The sequence below is a fragment of the Coregonus lavaretus genome (genome assembly GCF_964263955.1).
Source record: "Coregonus lavaretus genome assembly, chromosome: 29".
Taxonomy (NCBI): Eukaryota; Metazoa; Chordata; class Actinopteri; order Salmoniformes; family Salmonidae; genus Coregonus; species Coregonus lavaretus.
The window spans coordinates 37,121,378-37,144,765 of record NC_140016.1 but is presented as its reverse complement, the minus strand read 5'-3'; the positions used below and the strand labels follow the sequence as shown (position 1 = coordinate 37,144,765).

General features: G+C 42.5%; 1 protein-coding gene across 1 annotated transcript in view; it reads left to right on the top strand.

Moving 5' to 3' along the window:
- Window positions 1-13,904: 13,904 nt before the first annotated feature.
- The window catches only part of LOC311105316 (ecto-NOX disulfide-thiol exchanger 2-like), a 397,866-nt gene continuing 388,382 nt past the window's right edge, over window positions 13,905-23,388 (top strand). Inside the window, exons 1-2 of the mRNA XM_084147429.1 lie at window positions 13,905-14,049; window positions 14,785-14,827. The gene's annotated coding sequence lies outside the window, so the exon portion shown is untranslated. The remainder of the gene's footprint in view (window positions 14,050-14,784; window positions 14,828-23,388) is intronic.

Sequence of the window (23,388 nt, the reverse complement as noted above, 5' to 3'; positions counted from 1 at the left end):
TTGGTCCGGTCTGGTCTGGACCAACCCTGATTTGGCCCATCATAAAGGTCTATAAATGACATCTTTTCAACTTTCATTCAGAATTCTATTTGCCATATATTTTTCAACTTTGCTGTGATGTTTCACAAAAGTCCTGAACCTTTCTAATCTCATAGTTCCTACAGATTGTAAATTAAAGATAAAATGTTTTGCTAAGAGTATTATTATATTATTGATCGGTTGACTATGACTTTTCAATTCACCCTGCAGTACTATTTGCAGAGTTGCAGAGTAAATGTTGTAATTCTTCAGCCATTCCTGAACCTGCGACCAGAAATAAGCTACATACAGTGCCTTGCAATAGGTATTCATCACCCTTGGCGTTTTTCCTATTTTGTTGCATTACAACCTGTTTGTTACGTTAATTATTTAAACAAACTATTTCAGTGTCTCTGTGCGTCTCCCAAAAGGTTGTAAGTCTTTTGGGATTTAAGTAACGGACAGAGTCCCGATCTGCATAGTCAGAGATCTTTATTCATTGAGAATTCTGCCATCACAATTTCAGAGTCCATCTTTTATACTCATACGTCATACAAAAAATCCTGCCCAATGGTACCTAACCTGTTTACCCCCTATCTGGAAACAACAGTCTAAGCCTATGGTGAAGAACATTTGCTTCATCACATCCTGCAACATCGGTTAACTAGTACATCATACTTAAAACAAGACTTTAATACACAAAATATCATTACAATAACTTTTAAACTAGAGATGTATAGTTCTAGGAAAACATCCAGTCTCAAACTATCTGAATCGTCGTCGTCCTCCACCAAGCCTGGTAGGTCATATCCTTCATTCCTTAGGTCGGAGTCCGGGATTTGGCCTTATCTCACCATCTGTTGGGAAACCGCCTACTCCATCGCCTTGCTCACCAACCCTCGGACACAGGGAATAAGACAACATCCACAAAGAACAAGCATACCCATAGACGCGATTGCCGTGCCTAAAATAGTTACAACAATAGTTTACCAAACATTTTATCAAACCAACCAGTCATTGATGTATTCACCTCCCAGTTCTCAGCCCATTCTTTAATTAATGCAGTGAGACCTGCCAGCGCTCTAGTTACTGTACCATCTGGGGCTGTATTGTTGGGGATAAACATACAACAATGACCTCCCACCATTTTGCAAATCCGCCCTTCTCTGCTAAAAGCATTTCGAGAACCAAACTATTCTGCAGGTCATGAGTGAGGTGGCGGATAGTTGGCCTGAGATTCTCTTCATTGCATCCCTTGTCTAATTAACGAACCTTTGTAGATGTAATTAATCCAGTCAACATTTTTATCAATTGTAACCCACCAGAAAAACATTGTTGTAAACCCTTCTCCAATTTGATCTGTGATTTGCATTACTTTGGTGTCTATAACATTGATAATCTCTGGGGTTCATGGTGAATTGGGGTGCCTTAGTATTATCCTTTTTAAGAGTGGTTATTTTAATATCAGAACAATTAGGTGAGGTTTGGTTTGATCCCAAATCAATCACACAAGAGAACAAGGTCTGAGGCATAAGTGCAGTTACAAGGGTTGGCCTACCTGTTGAACAGGCAGAACAATTAGTTTGACCCAACGCCCTAGCTGTGTAGTTCATCCACCTTACCCAGAAGTTCTCATTTGAAATTCCTTCTACTTCTCCTTGGTTCATTTCCTGCAAGAGGAAATATTCTACCCTTGGTGGTTTAGTGCTATTAAGGATTCCTTCTGAGGGCCTTCCAATGGGTATTAGACTAGTTTTTTGGTACCTCTGTTGATAATATTAGATCTACCTGCTGTTCTGTCTCGGGGGTGGAAGATTAATTTATCTCCTGAAAAATGAACCTCAAACATACAGTGGGGGAAAAAAAGTATTTAGTCAGCCACCAATTGTGCAAGTTCTCCCACTTAAAAAGATGAGAGAGGCCTGTAATTTTCATCATAGGTACACATCAACTATGACAGACAAATTGAGAAAAAAAGATCCAGAAAATCACATTGTAGGATTTTTAATGAATTTATTTGCAAATTATGGTGGAAAATAAGTATTTGGTCACCTACAAACAAGCAAGATTTCTGGCTCTCACAGACCTGTAACTTCTTCTTTAAGAGGCTCCTCTGTCCTCCACTTGTTACCTGTATTAATGGCACCTATTTGAACTTGTTATCAGTATAAAAGACACCTGTCCACAACCTCAAACAGTCACACTCAAAACTACACTATGGCCAAGACCAAAGAGCTGTCAAAGGACACCAGAAACAAAATTGTAGACCTGCACCAGGCTGGGAAGACTGAATCTGCAATAGGTAAGCAGCTTGGTTTGAAGAAATCAACTGTGGGAGCAATTATTAGGAAATGGAAGACATACAAGACCACTGATAATCTCCCTCGATCTGGGGCTCCACGCAAAATCTCACCCCGTGGGGTCAAAATGATCACAGGAACGGTGAGCAAAAGTCCCAGAACCACACGGGGTGACCTAGTGAATGACCTGCAGAGAGCTGGGACCAAAGTAACAAAGCCTACCATCAGTAACACACTACGCCGCCAGGGACTCAAATCCTGCAGTGCCAGACGTGTCCCCCTGCTTAAGCCAGTACATGTCCAGGCCCGTCTGAAGTTTGCTAGAGTGCATTTGGATGATCCAGAAGAGGATTGGGAGAATGTCATATGGTCAGATGAAACCAAAATAGAACTTTTTGGTAAAAACTCAACTCGTCGTGTTTGGAGGACAAAGAATGCTGAGTTGCATCCAAAGAACACCATACCTACTGTGAAGCATGGGGGTGGAAACATCATGCTTTGGGGCTGTTTTTCTGCAAAGGGACCAGGACGACTGATCCGTGTAAAGGAAAGAATGAATGGGGCCATGTATCGTGAGATTTTGAGTGAAAACCTCCTTCCATCAGCAAGGGCATTGAAGATGAAACGTGGCTGGGTCTTTCAGCATGACAATGATCCCAAACACACCGCCCGGGCAACGAAGGAGTGGCTTCGTAAGAAGCATTTCAAGGTCCTGGAGTGGCCTAGCCAGTCACCAGATCTCAACCCCATAGAACATCTTTGGAGGTAGTTGAAAGTCTGTGTTGCCCAGCGACAGCCCCAAAACATCACTGCTCTAGAGGAGATCTGCATGGAGGAATGGGCCAAAATACCAGCAACAGTGTGTGAAAACCTTGTGAAGACTTACAGAAAACTTTTGACCTGTGTCATTGCAAACAAAGGGTACATAACAAAGTATTGAGAAACTTTTGTTATTGACCAAATACTTATTTTCCACCATAATTTGCAAATAAATTCATTAAATATCCTACAATGTGATTTTCTGGAGAGAAAAAAATCTCATTTTGTCTGTCATAGTTGACGTGTACCTATGATGAAAATTACAGGCCTCTCTCATCTTTTTAAGTGGGAGAACTTGCACAATTGGTGGCTGACTAAATACTTTTTTTCACCCACTGTATATCTGCCCCGAAATCATCAACACAGGCCCAAAAGTTATTTGCTATGTCATCTTGCATAATTGACTTTACCGTTATCACCAGTTCCGTTTTACAGTTATCATGGGTTTGTTTAATCCCCATCGGTGTACTGCGCCCTAGATGTGCCAACCTTATAGAGACATACCCCAAGAGACTTGCAGCTGTAATTGCTGCAAAAGGTGGCTCTACAACAAAGTATTGACTTTGGGGGGGGGGGGGGTGAATAGCTACGCTCAAGTTTTCTGTTTTTGAATGTCTTATTTCTTGTTTGTTTCACAATAAAAAAATATTTAGCATCTTCAAAGTGGTAGGCATGTTGTGTAAATCAAATGATACAAACCCCCAAAAAATCTATTTTAATTCCAGGTTGTAAGGCAACAAAATAGGAAAAATGCCAAGGGGGGTGAATGCGATGCAGTGCCTTAGACCAAGCTTATAGTCATTTTGGAGGAAGATTCCTAGATATGAGAAGTGTGCAGGAGGGCATGAGACAAAGGAACGTGTAGTATCGGTGGAAATAGTTGTGTGTGTTAACTGTAGGGGTACCCATGGTGCAGGAGATCAGAATTGTCCAGTGAGAGACAGGCAGGTTGAGGTTGCCAGGATCAGAGTAGTACAGAAGGTGTTGAAGGCTGAGGCAGTGAAGAGTGTAGTAGAGGAAGATGGGTTGGTCCAACAAAGCCAAAGTCTCCAGGATGGGTTAGCATAAAATACAAGTAATTTCTCAAAGCTGCTAATGAGAACTTTGATGACCTTGTACCTTTTGGTGGGGTGCCCCCACCCCCACCCAGGTAGTGGCAGTGCTGGCAACACTAGCTGCAGTAAACCATGGGGAGTGGGTCACACTCGGACAATCAGAGAGGGGGAAAATTATCGTGGCCCTGGTGGCACTAAATAATCAAAAGGTCTGACTGCAAAGAGATGTTTGGGAAAATGGTCACAACAGGGGACCAGCGTGTGTTTCTTTCAGGGTAGGGGGGTATATCTGAGCTCCATCAGCTAGGACTTGACATTGGTTAATCAAATCTCCCCAACATTTGAGAGAAATAAGCTTTATGTGCATATGGACAATTTCTGGGATTTTGTATTTCAGCTCATGAAACATGGGACCAACACTTTACATGTTGCGTATATACAGTGAGGGAAAAAAGTATTTGATCCCCTGCTGATTTTGTACGTTTGCCCACTGACAAAGAAATGATCAGTCTATAATTTTAATGGTAGGTTTATTTGAACAGTGAGAGACAGAATAACAACAAAAAAATCCATGTCAAAAATGTTATAAATTGATTTGCATTTTAATGAGGGAAATACGTATTTGACCCCTCTGCAAAACATGACTTAGTACTTGGTGGCAAAACCCTTGTTGGCAATCACAGAGATCAGACCTTTCTTGTAGTTGGCCACCAGGTTTGCACACATCTCAGGAGGGATTTTGTCCCACTCCTCTTTGCAAGTCATTAAGGTTTCGAGGCATTTGTCAACTCTAACATTCAGCTCCCTCCACAGATTGTCTATGGGATTAAGGTCTGGAGACTGGCTAGGCCACTCCAGGACCTTAATGTGCTTCTTCTTGAGCCACTCCTTTGTTGCATTGGCCGTGTGTTTTGGGTCATTGTCATGCTGGAATACCCATCCACGACCCATTTTCAATGCCCTGGCTGAGGGAAGGAGGTTCTCACCCAAGATTTGACGGTACATGGCCCTGTCCATCATCCCTTTGATGCAGTGAAGTTGTCCTGTCCCCTTAGCAGAAAAACACCCCCAAAGCATTATGTTTCCACCTCCATGTTTGATGTGGGGATGGTGTTCTTGGGGTCATAGGCAGTATTCCTCCTCCTCCAAACACAGCTAGTTGAGTTGATGCCAAAGAGCTCAATTTTGGTCTCATCTGACCACAACCCTTTCACCCAGTTCTCCTCTGAATCATTCAGATGTTCATTGGCAAACTTCAGATGGGCATGTATATGTGCTTTCTTGAGCAGGGGGACCTTGCGGGCGCTGCAGGATTACAGTCCTTCATGGCGTAGTGTGTTACCAATTGTTTTCTTGATGACTATGGTCCCAGCTGCCTTGAGATCATTGACAAGATCCTCCCATGTAGTTCTGGGCTGATTCCTCACCGTTCTCATGATCATTGCAACTCCACGAGGTGAGATCTTACATGGAGCCCCAGGCCGAGGGAGATTGACAGTTATTTTGTGTTTCTTCCATTTGCGAATAATCACACCAACTGTTGTCACCTTCTCACCAAGCTGCTTGGCGATGGTCTTGTAGCCCATTCCAGCCTTGTGTAGGTCTACAATCTTGTCCCTGACATCCTTGGAGAGCTTTTTGGCCTTGGCCATGGTGGAGAGTTTGGAATCTGATTGATTGATAGCTTCTGTGGACAGGTGTCTTTTATACAGGTAACAAGATGAGATTAGGAGCACTCCCTTTAAGAGTGTGCTCCTAATCTCAGCTCATTACCTGTATAAAAGACACATGGGAGCCAGAAATCTTTCTGATTGAGAGGGGGTCAAATACTTATTTCCCTCATTAAAATGCAAATCAATTTATTACGTTTTTTACATGCGTTTTTCTGGATTTTTTTTGTTGTTATTCTGTCTCTCACTGTTCAAATAAACCTACCATTAAAATTATAGACTGATCATTTCTTTGTCAGTGGGCAAACGTACAAAATTAGCAGGGGATCAAATACTTTTTCCCCTCACTGTATCCCTGTTCAGTGTATAATAATTTATCAAGCCTAAGGGCAATACAAGACTATAATTATGGTGGGAGGTTATAATACATTTTTAAATACCTCAATGGACCGTAAAGGAAATCACACTACAAACTAACCCCCTTATGCATTTAAGGAAATCACAAATATCATGGATATTGGAACTAGTGGATATATGGAGGCTTAAATATCCTGACCTATTGAGATATACATGGTGGAGGCTCAATCAAGCTAGTCGTCTTGACTACTTTCTCATGTCATTCTCGCTGGCACCAAAAGTTTGCAGCCGGACCATCAAATATTTGGCATATACATTACCAGTGGAGACCCATCATTAAGGGCACCTGTTTTGAGCCGCACCTGTTTAGCATGTTATTTTGCCTGTTTTGCATGTTATTTTGACATTAATACGTGTAACATATCAGTTTGCAAACAATGTAAAAAAAAAAAAAAAGTATATCATTGAGTTAATGAAGTCGCATACATGGTCTCTTTTTTGCTTTCTTGAGTAAGGCAGCTCCAAAATGCAGGTGTTTCAGCCTAGCTCAATGCTTTCTGTGGTGGTGGGGCAGCCAGCAGAAAATACAGAGAGTAGGGGTTGTAAATGTTCTCTAGTTGCGCCGTGATTGGCTCAGTGTTCTATCACTCATTGGGACACTAAATTATCGCAAGATCTACGGGGAGAGCTCAAAAATTCAAGCCCCTTGGGTGCTGCCATAGAGTTACATTAGAAGTGCCCACCCAAGAAGGCTGTAGGTCATTAGCCACAGATAAAATGACGTCAAATCACGTTATATCTACAGTAGCTTGGATTGGACTAATCATGTCAACATCACATTTTCAAAATCTTAGCTAGCAAGCTAGCAGTCATCATCATGAATCAAGTCGACAATCTACTGGCAAATCTTTTTCAATCCTTGTCATATGAAGAGAAATGATGAAGTGAAATTATAGATAAACGGTATCGGTGCTCATCGGCCATTGGACATAAACATTACACAACAAGTTGGAAATCGCAAATTCAACAATTATTCAAACGAGCTCCGACTGGGAAAATACGTTTTGAACGGTCATCCAACTCGGAATTCCAAGTCGGGAACTCAGCCCTCTTTCTAGAGCTCCGACCTGAAGATCACTAACGTCATGATTCGACCTTGTTTTTTCCGAGTTCCCTGTTGTCTTGAAAGCACCATAAATCCAGAGAATGACAGACTTTGATGACTAAGTTTGCCCACAAGGGACTGCCACACCACCTTCCTGTTCAGGTGAGCACAGCACAACAAGGTGAGTCCAAAAATTTATTGTATGCTGCTGCAAAAATGATGTAATATGCCAGGGAGATACAGTACCAGTCAAATGTTTGGACACACCTACTCATTCATGTCACGATCGTCTAATGAGGGAGACCAAAGCGCAGCGCGTTGAGCGAACATGACTTTATTAAATTAAAGTACTCACTACAAAAAACAACAAACAATGACGAAACGTGAAGTCCTCAGTTACAATGACTGACAAGGAACAAAAACCCACAACCCTAAGGTGAACACTGACAGTTTAAATATGGCTCCCAATCAGAGATAACGAGCCGACAGCTGACACTCGTTACCACTGATTGGGAGTCACATGACCAAACCAGGAAACACAACCAAATACAACACAACCAATACCAAACACAACCAAATGAACACACCCTGGCTCAAAATACACAGTCCCGGAGCCAGAGCGTGACAGTACCCCCCCCTAAAGGCGCGGACTCCGACCGCGCCTACACCCCAAATAGGGAAGGGCTGGGTGGGTATTGCTCCTCGGAGGCGGCTCCGGCTCCGGGCTTGACCACCACTCTGCTACAATCCCCCCGTAGTGCCCCCAGTCCGATCTGACCCAGTTAGCTGGATCAGGACTGCCGACGCGCACCCCTGGCTTGGCGCGTGAGGCAGGAATGGACCGGACCTGGCAGACGATACGCACCCTTTGCATGGTGCGTGGAGCCGGAACAGGCCTCACCAGGCTGAAGACTCGCATCCCTGGCTTGGTGCGAGTAGCAGGAATGGGCTGAATCCGGCTGACGACTCGCACCCTTGGCTTGGTGCGAGTAGCAGGAATGGGCTGAATCCGGCTGACGACTCGCACCCTTGGCTTGGTGCGAGTAGCAGGAATGGGCTGAATCCGGCTGACGACTCGCACCCTTGGCTTGGTGCGAGTAGCAGGAATGGGCTGAATCCGGCTGACGACTCGCACCCTTGACTTGGTGCGAGTGGCAGGAATGGGCCGGACTGGGCTGGCGACGCGCACCACAGACCTGGTGCGGAGAGCAGGAACGGGCAGAGCCGGGCTGACGAGACGCATCACAGGCTTGATGCGGAGAGCAGGCACGGGCCGTGCCGGACTGACGACGCACACCACTGGCTTGGTGCGGGAAGCTTGGATGGACCGGACTGTACTAGGGACACACACCACTGGCCCTACACCGGGATCTGGAACGGGCCGGACCGGACTGGCAACACACGCCAGTACCTCTCGCCGTGCCTCTACTTCCTCCATCACCTCTTCGACCAGTGGCCCCCGTAACCCGGCGGCCTTCTCCGGCAACCCACTGGACCGCTCTATCGCGGCACTCCTGCTGGTCCGACGTCGTGAGCCCCCCCCTAAAAATTTTCGGGGCGTCTCTCCTACCCGTGGACCAGGTCTCCATGTCCCTCGCCAGCCTCTCGCCCTTCTGCCATAATGTCAAGCCCTTCTCCTCCTCACTCGGCTTGACCCAGTCCAGGAGGCGAAGGAGATCTGTGAGGGATCTCCCTGGCGATGGCTCCTGGACACGCTGCTTGGTCCCATCTTGGTGGGTTTTTCTGTCACGATCGTCTAATGAGGGAGACCAAAGCGCAGCGCGTTGAGCGAACATGACTTCATTAAATTAAAGTACTCACTACAAAAAACAACAAACAATGACGAAACGTGAAGTCCTCAGTTACAATGACTGACAAGGAACAAAAACCCACAACCCTAAGGTGAACACTGACAGTTTAAATATGGCTCCCAATCAGAGATAACGAGCCGACAGCTGACACTCGTTACCACTGATTGGGAGTCACACGACCAAACCAGGAAACACAACCAAATACAACACAACCAATACCAAACACAACCAAATGAACACACCCTGGCTCAAAATACACTGTCCCGGAGCCAGAGCGTGACAATTCAAGGGTTTTTCTTTATTTTTACGATTTTCTACATTGTAGAATAATAGTGAAGACATCAAAACTATGAAATAACACATATGGCATCATGTAGTAACCAAAAAATTGTTAAACAAATCTAAATATATTTAAATGTCAGGAATTAAGTTTAAATGTATTTGGCTAAGGTGTATGTAAACTTCCGACTTCAACTGTATGCCCCCTTTATTTATCCTATGGTTCTGACTTGGTGTACAGGGAGAATACTGTAAGAATGGCCCATGTTCTGAATTCTGTCACTGTACATTTCAAAAGTGCTGAACAAATAGTTGTATTGACTACGTCCGTCCTAGCTCGCTCATTAATGTAATCATCGAAATTACGGATTGCCTCTTATCCGCTCGTTGTCCCCTTATGCCATAGTTTGTACATCTCAATTGTTAGTAGAAACCACATTTGTTTAAGCAAGTCAGCAATATAAGCTGTTTTATTAAAAGGCAGTAAATGAGGCTGAATTAACTGTTTCGCTGCCAGACAAGGCTCCGCTGATAGCCAGGTGTAACATTGTTAAGGTGTTGGGACTGCTGTTGGTACTCTGCTGTTGGGACAGCTTTATGTAGACCCTAACAGTTTGAAGGGAACCGTTTGTCACTGTTATAGTCCAATTAATGTATTGTTTAGTGTTGTGTTGTGTTATATAGTGGCTTTGCTGGCATGCATTTAAAAAAAAGATTGACATGCTAAAATCGCCACTGTACATTACTCTTACAGAATTTTCATGTGGGTGAGGATATTGGAAATTTAATTAAAGCCTACATAGGTACAGCAGATTCCCATATTTTATGGGACACTTTTAAATGTGCCTTTAGAGGCCATGCAATTCAATACTCATCTTAAAACAAAAGCAATTTAGGTGAAAATAATTTATAGTAACAAAGGAAAGGGACAAAAAAAACTGTACCATTGAGGCAGAATACATTAGAGGAAAAACAAAAAGAAATGGAGGAACTTATTCAAGATAGATCAAGTAATATATTAAAAATAAAGTGAACTGGATGGAATATGGGGAAAAATGCACAGTGTATTTTTTTTATTTTTATCTTCAACAGAAATGCTAACAAAAATAATTTATTGAAACTTGTTACAAATGACAGTCACCCATGATTCACCAAAGTATATTTTGAAAGCGGAAGCAAAGTACTTTAAGTATATGTTTTCGTTTCAGTCTCCTCCATCTCCACTAACCAAAGTTAATTGTAAGGATTTTTTATTTTATTAATAATGTAAAATTAACAGCTGTACAGAAAGACTCATGTGAAGGCCAAATTACAGAGGAGGAACTTCTTTATGCAATTAAAGCCTTTAAGTCCGGGAAAACTCCAGGGCTGGATGGCATACCAGCTAAGGTATAGCAATCATTTTTTGATGTACTCAGAGGATCGTTATTAGCATGTTTTAACCACTCCTATAAAAATGGTAGATAATCAGATACTCAACAAGAAGGTCTGAGTGGTAAATATAAAGATCCAATCCATTAAAAAACGTTGAGGCCCCTTACACTTCAGTGTTGTAATGCAAAAATTCTAGCAAGAATTAAAAAGGTCTTCTCTGATATTATTCATCCTAATCAAACAGGTTTTTTACATAGACGATACATTGGAGATAATATAAGACAAGTACTGGAAACAATAGAACACTATGAAAAATCTGAGAAACCAGGCCTGATATTCATAGCTGACTTTGAAAAGGCTTTTGATAAAGTACTACTTGAATTTATATATAAATGCCTGGAATATTTCAATTTTGGAGAATCTCTTATACAATGGGTTAAAGTTATGTATAGTAACCCTAGGTGTAAAATAGTAAATAATGACTACTTCTCAGAAAGTATTAAACTGTCAAGAGGAGTAAAACAAGGTTGTCTACTTTCGGCATATCTTCAATATATTTGAATATAAAGTTAGCAAAAATATATAAGATCTTGCTACCATGGAAAGGAAAATACCTGTCTATTTGTGGAAAAATCCCCCTGATTAACTCTTTAGTCATATCCCAGTTTATCTATTTGCTTATGGCCTTGCCTAAACATAGTGAGTTGTTTAAAGTTTTTATTTTTTATTTTCAATTTTATTTGGAACGGCAAGCCAGACAAAATTAAACAGGCCTATTTACAGTGCATTCGGAAAGTATTCAGACCCATTGATTTTTTTCCTCATTTTGTTACGTTACAGCCTTATTCTAAAATGGATTAAATTATTTTTTCCCCTCATCAATCTACACACAATACCCCATAATGACAAAACAAAAACAGGTATTTAGAAATGTTTGCAAATTAATTTAAAAAAGAAAACTGAAATATTACATTTACATAAGTATTTAGACCCTTTACTCAGTATTTTGTTGAAGCACTTTTGGCAGCAATTACAGCCTCGAGACTTCTTGGGTATGACACTACATGCTTGCCACACCTGTGTCTGGAGAGTTTCTCCCATTCTTCTCTGCAGATCTGCTCCGCACAGTAGGTGGTGGGATGCACATTAAATTGTGCAATTGCCAACATACCATAGAAGAAGAAGAATCAGTGTGGTAAGACGAGGTTGAAGTGGAGGGAGTACAGGGCTTAGCATGTCTCTAAGGCTAAAAAGAGATTTCGGCTTGGAAAACTTGAATATTTTCAGAATGAGTCGAGTAATTGGTTAACGGAGGAGGATTGGAGGGAAAGAGAGAGGAGGTTGAAAAGACTGAGGGAGGCAGAGGATGGGTTTGAATCTGTTGAAGCTAGCAATAACAAGGGAGAGGGTCTGTCGAGAAAGATTGGTCTCAAGTTAAAACAGAGTGAGCCGGACGACAGTTCGAGTTCTCGAGGTGAAATGGAAGGGGTAGAAGGTGTTGTGAGGAGCTCGGAGCCCGAGCCTTGCATTGATGGATATGGTTATGATGAAGATACGTTTTGTCCAGTGGGAGTGACATTTTTGAAGAGGGTGGAACCAGGCCTTTTGGCGGATCCGTGGCTGGGTTCAGGTTGAGTGGAAAGATGGTGGGTGCTGTTGAGTCGGTGAAGGTAACCCGAAGTGGACTTGTGATGTTTGTTTGTGTTTCGTCAGATCAGAGGGAGCAGGTGCTCCGTGAGACACAATATTGGGAAAGACCTGTATCTTGCTTTGCGCTTAGGTACAGGGCACCATTAAAGGGAGTGATTTCTGGGGTGGCGTTAAGTGTGGAGGTGTAGCAATTTAAGTTGAAAACGTCTGGTGTTTGTGACGCCCGCCGTTTGTTGCGACGCAGATCCGGTGGGGAGCATGGTGTAACAGAGGTGACACAGTCTGTTCTTTTGAGCTTTGATTCAGAGTCTTTACCTGACAAAGTATTGTTAGGATATTGTGCCGAATCCACTGCAGTGTTATAGGTGTCACGTTCATGGGCATGTCGCAGCAGTGTGTAGGAGGGAGATTCCAAGATGTGGAAAGTGTGCAGGGGGACATAGGACAGAGGAATGTGTAGTTTTGGTGGGAAAAGGTGTGTGGGGTGTCAACTGTAGGGGACCCCATGTTGCTGGGGATCAGAGGTGCGAGAGAGGCAGGTTGAGGTGGCCAGGGTTGTAGTGCAGAATATGCTGAGACAGTGAAGAAAGTAGAGCAGGGTGGATTAAGGGTGAGGGATTCTGAGAGGATCCCTGTGAATAGCAGATCTGTGCCAGAACAGAGGGATAGGCCAATGAGTGATACATGTTTCAGTAAGGTTGGCTTCTTAGCATTCATAGCAATGGTTATCAACTGTACCGGAGAGATGGAACGTAAGTCACAGAAAGTAGATATTGTGGTGGCAGCTGCAGAGAAGTACTTGGGGGTACGAGATTTGACTTCAGAAGAGTTACAGGGTGTGTTGAGTGTCCCATCCTCTCAGGTCGTTGGCCTGGGGTAGGATCAGATAGGGTTAAAGTAGTAGAATAAGGTGGTGGTTTTTAATGAGTGTAGCGTTAGTTGCATTGGAGGAAAAAGTACCCAAAAAGTACCCAATACTTGAGTAAAAGTAAAGATACCTTAATAGAAAATGACTCAAGTAAAAGTGAATGTCACCCAGTAAAATACTACTTGAGTAAAAGTCTAAAAGTATTTGCTTTTAAATATACTTAAGTATCAAGTATTTAAGTATTTTTACTTAAGTACTTTACACAACTGGTTAGTTGGTTGGGTAACCAAAAAATATATTTATGTTTTTTCCCGTTTCCCGTTTTTTATCACAAAATGTAATGGATTTACACTATTGTTCAGTTGGGAGCGGTAATGCAACATATTGGATGCCAACCGCCGTTAAACTCCACCGAAGAAGAAGAAGCCTACTCAGAATCAGTCTGGTAATTATGAGAGTTAGTTTGGTAAAAAAGAGTATCCGGGAAAGGGGTGTCGTCTGGAAACTGTGAAAGAAATAGCTGAAGCAACGTTAAGGAACGTTTTCACTGTTAGGTATAGCATTAACTTCCGTGTGTGTAGCTAAGTAGCTAGCTAGTTAACGTTAGACACAAAGCCAGGCGACTAACGTTAGCTAACTCACTCGAGGAAAGTTGTTTATTTGATTGGTAACTTGCTAGGAGGCATAACCTTGCCAATATTGCTCGCTGTTCGCATAATCTGGTTAGCTAGCGAGCAACGTAGGTAACGGTAGTTATTTCCCACCTACTTCCTGATTTTGGTTGGCCGTACTGGCTAACAAAACGCATATGACAGAAAAGTGCAGGCAGAGGGACTTGGTACAGGCTAGTACTAGTACCATGATATTGGTGTAGGGTTATGTTACCACCCGATAGCATTTGATTCATGAGTTAGCGTTCTGCCTAGCTATGTTTAAATATTAACCAGTTACCTAAAGCCAAAACAACGTCGCTAGCTAGCTATAACCTTTCTAACCCACTATCTGCTGTACTGTACACAATATTGGCTATGCAAACTCTGTGTGTGTGAGAGAGAGTGTACATCAGGAGGACTGACATACAAACTTCTTATTCATAAATAAGGAGGAGAGTTTTGTAACTAGCAACACAAGAAAAGTCCCTTACTTGCAGGTATCAATTCAAAGTAGTCAAGAGGGCCCACTGTCTGAACAACTGTTTACATGCAATCCAAGGTTGTTTTATAATGATTAATTTATGGTGCATCAAAGAGGCAATGATAATCTGTGTTTATGAATACAGTAGTTGGTGTAATCCTGTTTACCACTCGCAGGCCTGATGATATGTTTCCTATAATTCAGGTGAAATGGATCTAATCAAATGGTTGTGGTAAGGGTCGCATGTACTATATTAGAGACATGTCTCTGTCGTAGAGCTGAAGTTGCTTGTAAGAAAGAACATTGCTGATTGTGCCTTGACTTATTTTTCTTTTCCCCCTCAGCATCACCTTCGAGTGTTTTACATGGAAGTGGTTATTTTGTGAGGTGAGTTTACATAATTTCTTCAAAAAACGATGTGCTGTGTTTGAAACTTGCCCTTGGTGCACTGCTGTAGAATGAATTGACTCTGAAAGCAGCACAGATAATGTCTTAAAGCGTACAGGAGGTTAACATAATTCCGTTTGAAAATCCAGTGCCCCTATGTAAAAAAAATTACACTAGGGGCCATAAAATGAACTTAGCTTCTTTCATTTATTTGAATATTAAACTCTCAATGGAGCGCATTCTTATGTTGGTCTCTGAGAGATCAATGCCTGCTCCAGTAGGCTATATTATTGAACAGCACAGCAATTTGCCTCTGTGGCTCAAGCTATGCTAATATTTTTAGTGATCAACCAAACCATTTATCCCACTGTAATATGGTTAATTGGATAATTGTGCACTTAGAGTACATTCGGTCTGTACATTTGGCTCTGCATTTCACATAAATTGCATGTCAACATTAGTGCGACTGTGAAATGCCATGGTAAAGGGGTGGATGGGATTAATTCTGTATTAAGATGCAGAGTGTCAGAAACTAATGTCCATACTGGATAAAGCCCTTGTGGGGCGGCGCACAATTGGCCCAGCGTCATCCGGGGTAGGGGAGGGAATGGCCGGCAGGGATGTAGCTCAGTTGGTAGAGCATGGCGTTTGCAACGCTAGGGTTGTGGGTTCGATTCCCACGGGGGGCCAGTATGAAAAAAATAATGTATGCACTAACTGTAAGTCGCTGTTACGAACCCCGTGGCTTTAAACGTCTAGGGTGGATGGACATGAGACCCGTAACATAATTCATGCAAATTATAAGCGTGACATGGAACAGTGAGAACAAAAACTACACGACAACCATAAACTACCGTCAAACATAAAAGGTTTATTTTTGAACACACGGTAAAGGTTTGGGAAAAAGGGCTGAGCAGGACCCAAGAAATGAAACAATAGTGTAAAAAAAACCTAAACTGATCTTGCCTGCCTCAAGAACCGCTAAGCTACTGCTAATAATACAAAAATTCAGTGGGTGGTCCGCTCAGGTCTAACTAGTGTTTTTAGACAGTTTTCTTCCTACGGGTAATGTACGCCCAAGGGCAACTTGCTTAAACTCCCCTTTTCCCAGAAACACACAAAGTTACCAAACAGAGTAACCAGCAACTTAGTGAGTACACAAAACACCACAGTATCCATACTCACATACGGAAAATAGTCTTCTAACAAAGTTACCAAACAGAGTAACCAGCAACTTAGTGAGTAAACAAAACACAGGACACCACAGTATCCATACTCACATACAGAAATAGTCTCTCACAACAAACACAACTGACCGGCTATTAAACAATGGGATGTGTGATTGAAAAACCAGAAACAGGTGGTGCAATGCGGAGGAAAGTTCACTGATTGGTCCTCCTCAGCAATCAGCAGACACCCCAACGACCACCAATCAGGAACATACAGGACACCTGTGATTAGGGCAGAAGGAGAGGAAAAACACAAAAAGACACAGGATACCTGTATCCGTAACACTCCCACCCTTAAAAGAGCAAACCACAATGGTTTGCGACACACGTACCATCACAACACCCAAAATTCAAAGATCAACAGCATCCTGACGGGATAACAAAAAAAAACCTAGATCTTTAAACACGAGACAAAGCATCTGCCAACACATTATCCGACCCCTTTTTGTGGCGGATCTCCAAATTATAATTTTGCACTACAAGTCCCCAACGCATAAGGCGTTGGTTCTGGTTGTACATCTGGTGGAGAAAAACTAAGGGGTTATGGTCAGTATATACTATCACCTCACCCACTTGTCGTGCTTGAGCATGTGTGACAGCACAAGCGGGGAACACATCTGGATAACCCTGTGCCAGCTCCTCGGAGAGAGACTGGTCACTTTTATCCAATACCTCCAATACGGGTATCACCTTTCCTCCGGCAATATCGTTGCCCATTATAAATGTCACACCTTTTATTGGCAACATAGGACGTACACCAACTCTGAACACTCCACTGACTAACTCAGAGTGTACGTTCACAAAGTGCAATGGCACGAATCCCATTTCAATTCCTTGTACCAACACACTGGAACCACAATATGTATTATTGGACAAGGGCAACACATCAGATAGTATGAACGACTGCGGCGCACCAGTATCTCTGAGGATTCTAACTGGACGCTGAGACGCTTCGTCATCTGATATGGAAACAAACCCCTCAAAAATGAACGGTTCATAACTGTGATCTGGGACAGGGACTTTCAAACCACATTCACTATGAGGCCTCTGTCTTGATTCCGGCCTTACAACCGTACGAATCAGCCCAACACCCGTTGGCGGCCTGGCGTGCTGAGGCATCCCCTGTTTGCGTTTTAGCAGAAAGCAATCATTAACCATATGTCCCACCTCATGACAATAGAAACAGTGACGCACATCTTTTGGGCGTGCTGGATGTACTGCTGGTCGACTAGGACTAAAAGTTAGCAACTCTGCGGCTCTGCTCTCCGTACGAGTCGAAAACACGCTCTTATGAGTCAACACAAACTCGTCTGCCAATACAGACGCTTCCGACAGTGAGGATACTTTCTGTTCGTTCAGATAAACTACAATGCGTTCGGGTAAGCAATTTTTAAACTATTCTAACAAGATTAACTCCCGTAGAGAGTTAAAATCAGTTACCTTACTAGCACTGTGCCATTTGTCAAACAGATTTCCTTTGTCTCTAGCAAATTCCACATAAGTCTGAGTAGAAGCCTTTTTATGAGACCTAAATCTCTGTCGATATGCCTCAGGAACAAGCTCATAGGCACGAAGAACAGTAGCTTTGACCACATCATAATTCAAGCTGTCTTCAAGAGGTAGCACTGCCAGAACCTCTTGGGCTTTACCTGTTAATTTACACTGAAGTAATAGGCACCATACCTCTTTGGGCCATTTCAATGCTACACGTTCAAAAACACTGAAATAGGAATCAACCTCTGACTCCCTAAACACAGGTACCAAGGTGATCTGTCTACTAATATCAAAAGTAGCAGACGACACAGCTGGTGAGGACAGCTCACTAGCAGGCATAGTACGAGCAGAGACTAACCTCGCTGTTTCTGCCTCTAGTTCCATTTTACACATCTCCAGTTCCATCTTACGCGTCTCCAGTTCCATCTTACGCGTCTCCTGTTCTGCCTCTAGTTCCATTTTACGCATCTCCAGCTTGTCTTGCCTGATTTGTGCCCGCTCTTCCGCCTCCATTTGGAGCCGTGTCGAGCGGACATCCATCCTAGCATCACTGTCAGTCAGTGGGGAGAGTGGGTCAAAACGGGGCAATGTGGCTGGAGCCTTAGCCTCGTCCTCAGACACCGATGGGCTTACAGGAGCAGCAGCCACATCCCCTACAGGAGCAGCAGGGTCAGGCGGCGGTAACTCAAGCACTCGCTCGTTCAACAATATCTCTAACACTGTTTTCCTAACTTCTGCTTTCACTAAAACCCTTGATATGGGTACAGACAAGTGGTCAGCCAAAGCCTTTAGATCCACTCTACGGCAATTCTCAAAAACCTCCCACGTAGGGTTTTCCAAAAATGCATCCGACTCAAAAGTAGCCATCCTAAACTAGCAACACGAGCCGACGAATACTGAACACAAAAAAAACAGGTAGTTACAGCTGCCAAGCTCAACACTGAACCAGACACTAACTAATTTGCATGGGTATCAATGAGATTGATCCCGGACGAGCCCCCACATTATGTTACGTGGCTTTAAACGTCTAGGGTGGATGGACATGAGACCGTAACATAATTCATGCAAATTATAAGCGTGACATGGAACAGTGAGAACAAAAACTACACGACAACCATAAACTACCGTCAAACATAAAAGGTTTATTTTTGAACACACGGTAAAGGTTTGGGAAAAAGGGCTGAGCAGGACCCAAGAAATGAAACAATAGTGTAAAAAAAACCTAAACTGATCTTGCCTGCTTCAAGAACCGCTAAGCTACTGCTAATAATACAAAAATACAGTGGGTGGTCCGCTCAGGTCTAACTAGTGTTTTTAGACAGTTTTCTTCCTACGGGTAATGTACGCCCAAGGGCAACTTGCTTAAACTCCCCTTTTCCCAGAAACACAAAGTTACCAAACAGAGTAACCAGCAACTTAGTGAGTACACAAAACACCACAGTATCCATACTGACATACAGAAAAGTCTCTAACAAAATTACCAAACAGAGTAACCAGCAACTTAGTGAGTAAACAAAACACAGGACACCACAGTATCCATACTCACATACGGAAATAGTCTCTCACAACAAACACAACTGACCGGCTTTTAAACAATGGGATGTGTGATTGAAAAACCAGAAACAGGTGGTGCAATGCAGAGGAATGTTCACTGATTGGTCCACCTCAGCAATCAGCAGACACCCCAACGACCACCAATCAGGAACATACAGGACACCTGTGATTAGGGCAGAAGGAGAGGAAAAACACAAAAAGACACAGGATACCTTTATCCGTAACAGTCGCTCTGGATAAGAGCGTCTGCTAAATGACTAAAATGTAAATCCAAGCGTTTGGTTTATTACTCTCACCAGACAGTGTTGATGTTGTTGAAATGGCTTTATTGAAAATGCTGTCAGTGAATACATCTAGCTTTTATCATAATTCATGTTCTGTAAGGCAATTGCAGTAAGGCACTCCCCCGCACCCCCATCTGCCTGAGAATAAATATAATCTTTCCTTTTGACGTTCAGCTGATAAAGAAATCAATGGAGCACACTATTGGTTGCCACTTTGTGTGGGCATAATACTAAACGGTTCCTGACTGTCAAAGAAAAGTGTTGCCTACACCACACTATGATTGTGTTAAGAAAATGAAAAAGTAATTTCTTAGAATAAACTTCTTGACTCATTTGCATTAAGATAAGATGTACAGTACCAGTCAAAAGTTTGGACACACCTACTCATTCCAGGGTTTTTCTTTATTTTTACTCATTTCTACATTGTAGAATACATTTACATTTACATTTTAGTCATTTAGCAGACGCTCTTATCCAGAGCGACTTACAGTTAGCACATACATTATTTTATCGAACCCACAACCCTGGCGTTGCAAACGCCATGCTCTACCAACTGAGCTACATCCCCTGCCGGCCATTCCCTCCCCTACCCTGGACGACGCTGGGCCAATTGTGCGCCGCCCCATATAATAGTGAAGACATCAAAACTATGAAATAACACATATGGAATCATGTGTTAAACAAAGCAAAATATATTTTATATTTGAGATTCTTCAAATAGCCACCCTTTGCCTTGATGACAGCTTTGCACGCTCTTGGCATTCTCTCAACCTGCTTCATGAGGTAGTCACCTGGAATGCATTTCAATTAACAGGTGTGCCTTCTTAAAAGTTAATTTGTGGAATTTCTTTCCTTAATGCGTTTGAGCCGATCAGTTGTGTTGTGACAAGGTAAGGGGGGTATACAGAACATAGCCCTATTTGGTAAAATACTAAGTCCATATTATGGCAAGAACAGCTCAAATAAGCAAAGAGAAACGACAGTCCATTATTACTTTAAGACATGAAGGTCAGTCAATACGGAAAATGTCAAGAAGTTTTTTCCAAGTCCAGTCGCAAAGACTGGCTCTCATGAGGAACGCGACAGGAATGGAAGACCCAGAGTTAACTCTGCTGCAGAGGATAAGTTCATTAGAGTTACCAGCCTCAGAAATTGCAGCCCAAATAAATGCTTCAGAGTTCAAGTAACAGACACATCTCAACATGGCTTTCCATGGTACAATTGCTGCTAAAGGACACCAATAAGAAGAAGAGACCTGCTTGGGCCAAGAAACACGAGCAATGGACATTAGACCGGTGGAAATGTGTCCTTTGGTCTCGATATAGTAAAAAATTAAGAAAAACCCTTGAATGAGTAGGTGTGTCCAAACTTTTGACTGGTAGTGTATATATCTATGCTTAAACTTGGCTATTGCTACACCTCATGCTCAAAAAGCATGGGTGTTGTAGCGTAAACCTTCCATGGTGGCTAGTAGTAAGATTAGTTATCTATTAGGCTAGCAGTGCCAGCATAAATGTATGGAACGGCACAAGCAGCAGAAGCAAACAACCCCTATTTAATATGAAAACATTTCACTGTCATACAGTTAGTCAGTGTGAGAACATAAAGGACTTGAAAGCAGATAGTTTTTAGGCAACACTTGGGTAAATGCATGGAAGACAAGCCTTTGATGGGGTCACCAAAGTGGAAAGCTCGCATCCAGATGGAAATACTGTGGATCATTACCCATGCTGCCTCCGCAAAGACATTGATCTGCAGTGATGCTCATGAGGTGAATTTCTCCTGAAGTCGCCCGTCTTTGGGGAGATTTGAGTGATTAATGGTTTATTTCTGGTAATGTCAGTGAAATATGAGGTCTCGCTCAGGTCTGTAGATCTCAGTCCAATAATGAGCTAATGTGTGTCCTCACTGGTCTAATCCTGAACCTATGACTCCCAGTTCTGTTACCAGAGGCACCTCTGTGATGGAGCGGTTAATCCTCACATTGATTAAAAACACAGGTTGGCCCTTGTCTGTGCTACTCTGAGGCCCTGTTGGCAAAAACACAAGGAAAATGTGTTACCATAATCGCCAGGCACACAAGAATGACAAGACTGATGTGGTAAAAAAGTACCCTGTGTTGTTCTCAATAATCTAGAGAGGATGAGACAACATGGGCTGATCATTGGAATGTGTTTCGAAAATTTGAAATGAAGAGAAACTGTCCTGTGTTTCAGTGTTTAGTGTCGAGGCTGAAGCAGCTGAACTGCTGCTGGGCTGAGGTGACTCTGGGACAGACTCCAGTCTTTCTGTCTGTCAATAGAAACAGCCAGTATCTACAGTTCTATTCCCATGATGCTGTGTGGGAGGAGCGCTGGGCAGCACTACCTTGGTGATGATCGAACGGGACGGAAAGCACCCAGTGCAGGACCATGCTCCATGGCTGTCGTTTCTCCTCTAAACTCACCTCATCTGGAGGGAGTGTTCTTATTGGACCAGAGAGGAGCGATGGTACCCATGCTACTCATTCTGAATGTAGAGCAAAGATAAACTCAAATTAAAACACAAGGCCTAGGCTATTTCTCGTACATATGTTGTTAAATTTATGCATGAGATTGAGCTAAGAGTAGAGTTATATTGCTTTACAGGTTGTGTTGCCAGGCAAATATTAAACAGAGCTTTGAAACACACAGTTTGAAGCCCCGCTGATTAAATGATCTACAGGTGACTGCTGCCAGGGTTTGTAAATACGACTAAATTAAATGCAAGGCATCTGGGGCACTTTTTGTGTTTATAAGATCTGTCTCTATCTATACTGTAATCTGCCCTGGTCTCTTGTTTATAATATGTCTACTTTAGTAGTGAGTAGGCCCAAATCGGTTTCCTCTGCAGATTTCTATGTGATGGTGTGTGGTCAGTTACAGGCTGTTGTTTTTCCTCCGTGCAGATGTCTCTCAAACCTGTTACAATGTTTTACGAAACATAATTAGGCCTAATGACTTGTATTACTTGCCTTGTTATCTTTTCCCCATATTTTTCTCATCGTTCCTCTGCACAGTGTGTGAACAAATTGAGGTTGGGTTTCTTAGGAAGAAACATGCAGCTGTTTGAATAATCTGTCAATTGATCTGAAATGAAGAAAAAAATACGGAAAAATGTGCTATGTCACTTACTCAGCAAAAGCTGTAGTTGGTTGTTTGAACCGACAATGTGAGACTGAATAAACTATATTTTAATCATAACCTCAGAAGTAGAAGTAACACCTCGTCTCTCATTTATTAAACCAGGATATGCTGACATGCATCTATGAAATGGGGAACTACTGAATTTAGATATCACTTTTGGATATAAGCCTAGCTCAAGTTTTTGTTCTACTCAGCAACTTTAACATTTAGGTTATGAAGTGCATTCAGCTCTGTCAACAGCACAACTTAGCCTGCCACTGTCGACTATATTGCAGTGAGTTAGTCAGTTCATAGAGTGAAGTGAGACTGTCATCATCGGAGGATTAGCCCTGCTGAATGCTGCCTTGTGCTGTAGCCCTAACTACTCCAGTGTGACTGGATCTCCTCAAGCACACAAACCAGGCCTGGAATTTTGTGATTTTAGGGGCAAGGTCATTTGGCCTTCAAGAGGTGCCCAATCTGCCAGGGCACCAAGGCCATTAACCAAAATAGCCCATTTTAAATAGATTTAAATCAAAAAAGCTATTATCGTAAGAAAAACATAAGTGTATGTTAATGTAAATAAGTAGTTAGCCTACATGTCAAAGTGTAGGTGATAGCTACAGCTTGTCATGTCAAAACTGATGCTGACACGAGAGAGGCGCCTGAAAATGTAGCCAAACTTGAATGAGACTTTTAATTTATATAGGCTAAACACCAGTCATGTTTGACAAATATAATGTAGAATCATTATTAATATTTAGAGGCTTGATTCTGTCGACATACTTGAGGCACTGTTCTTTCAGATAGGAGAAAAAGTGCCTGTTGCGAACCACAACATCACCCACCTTGCAATC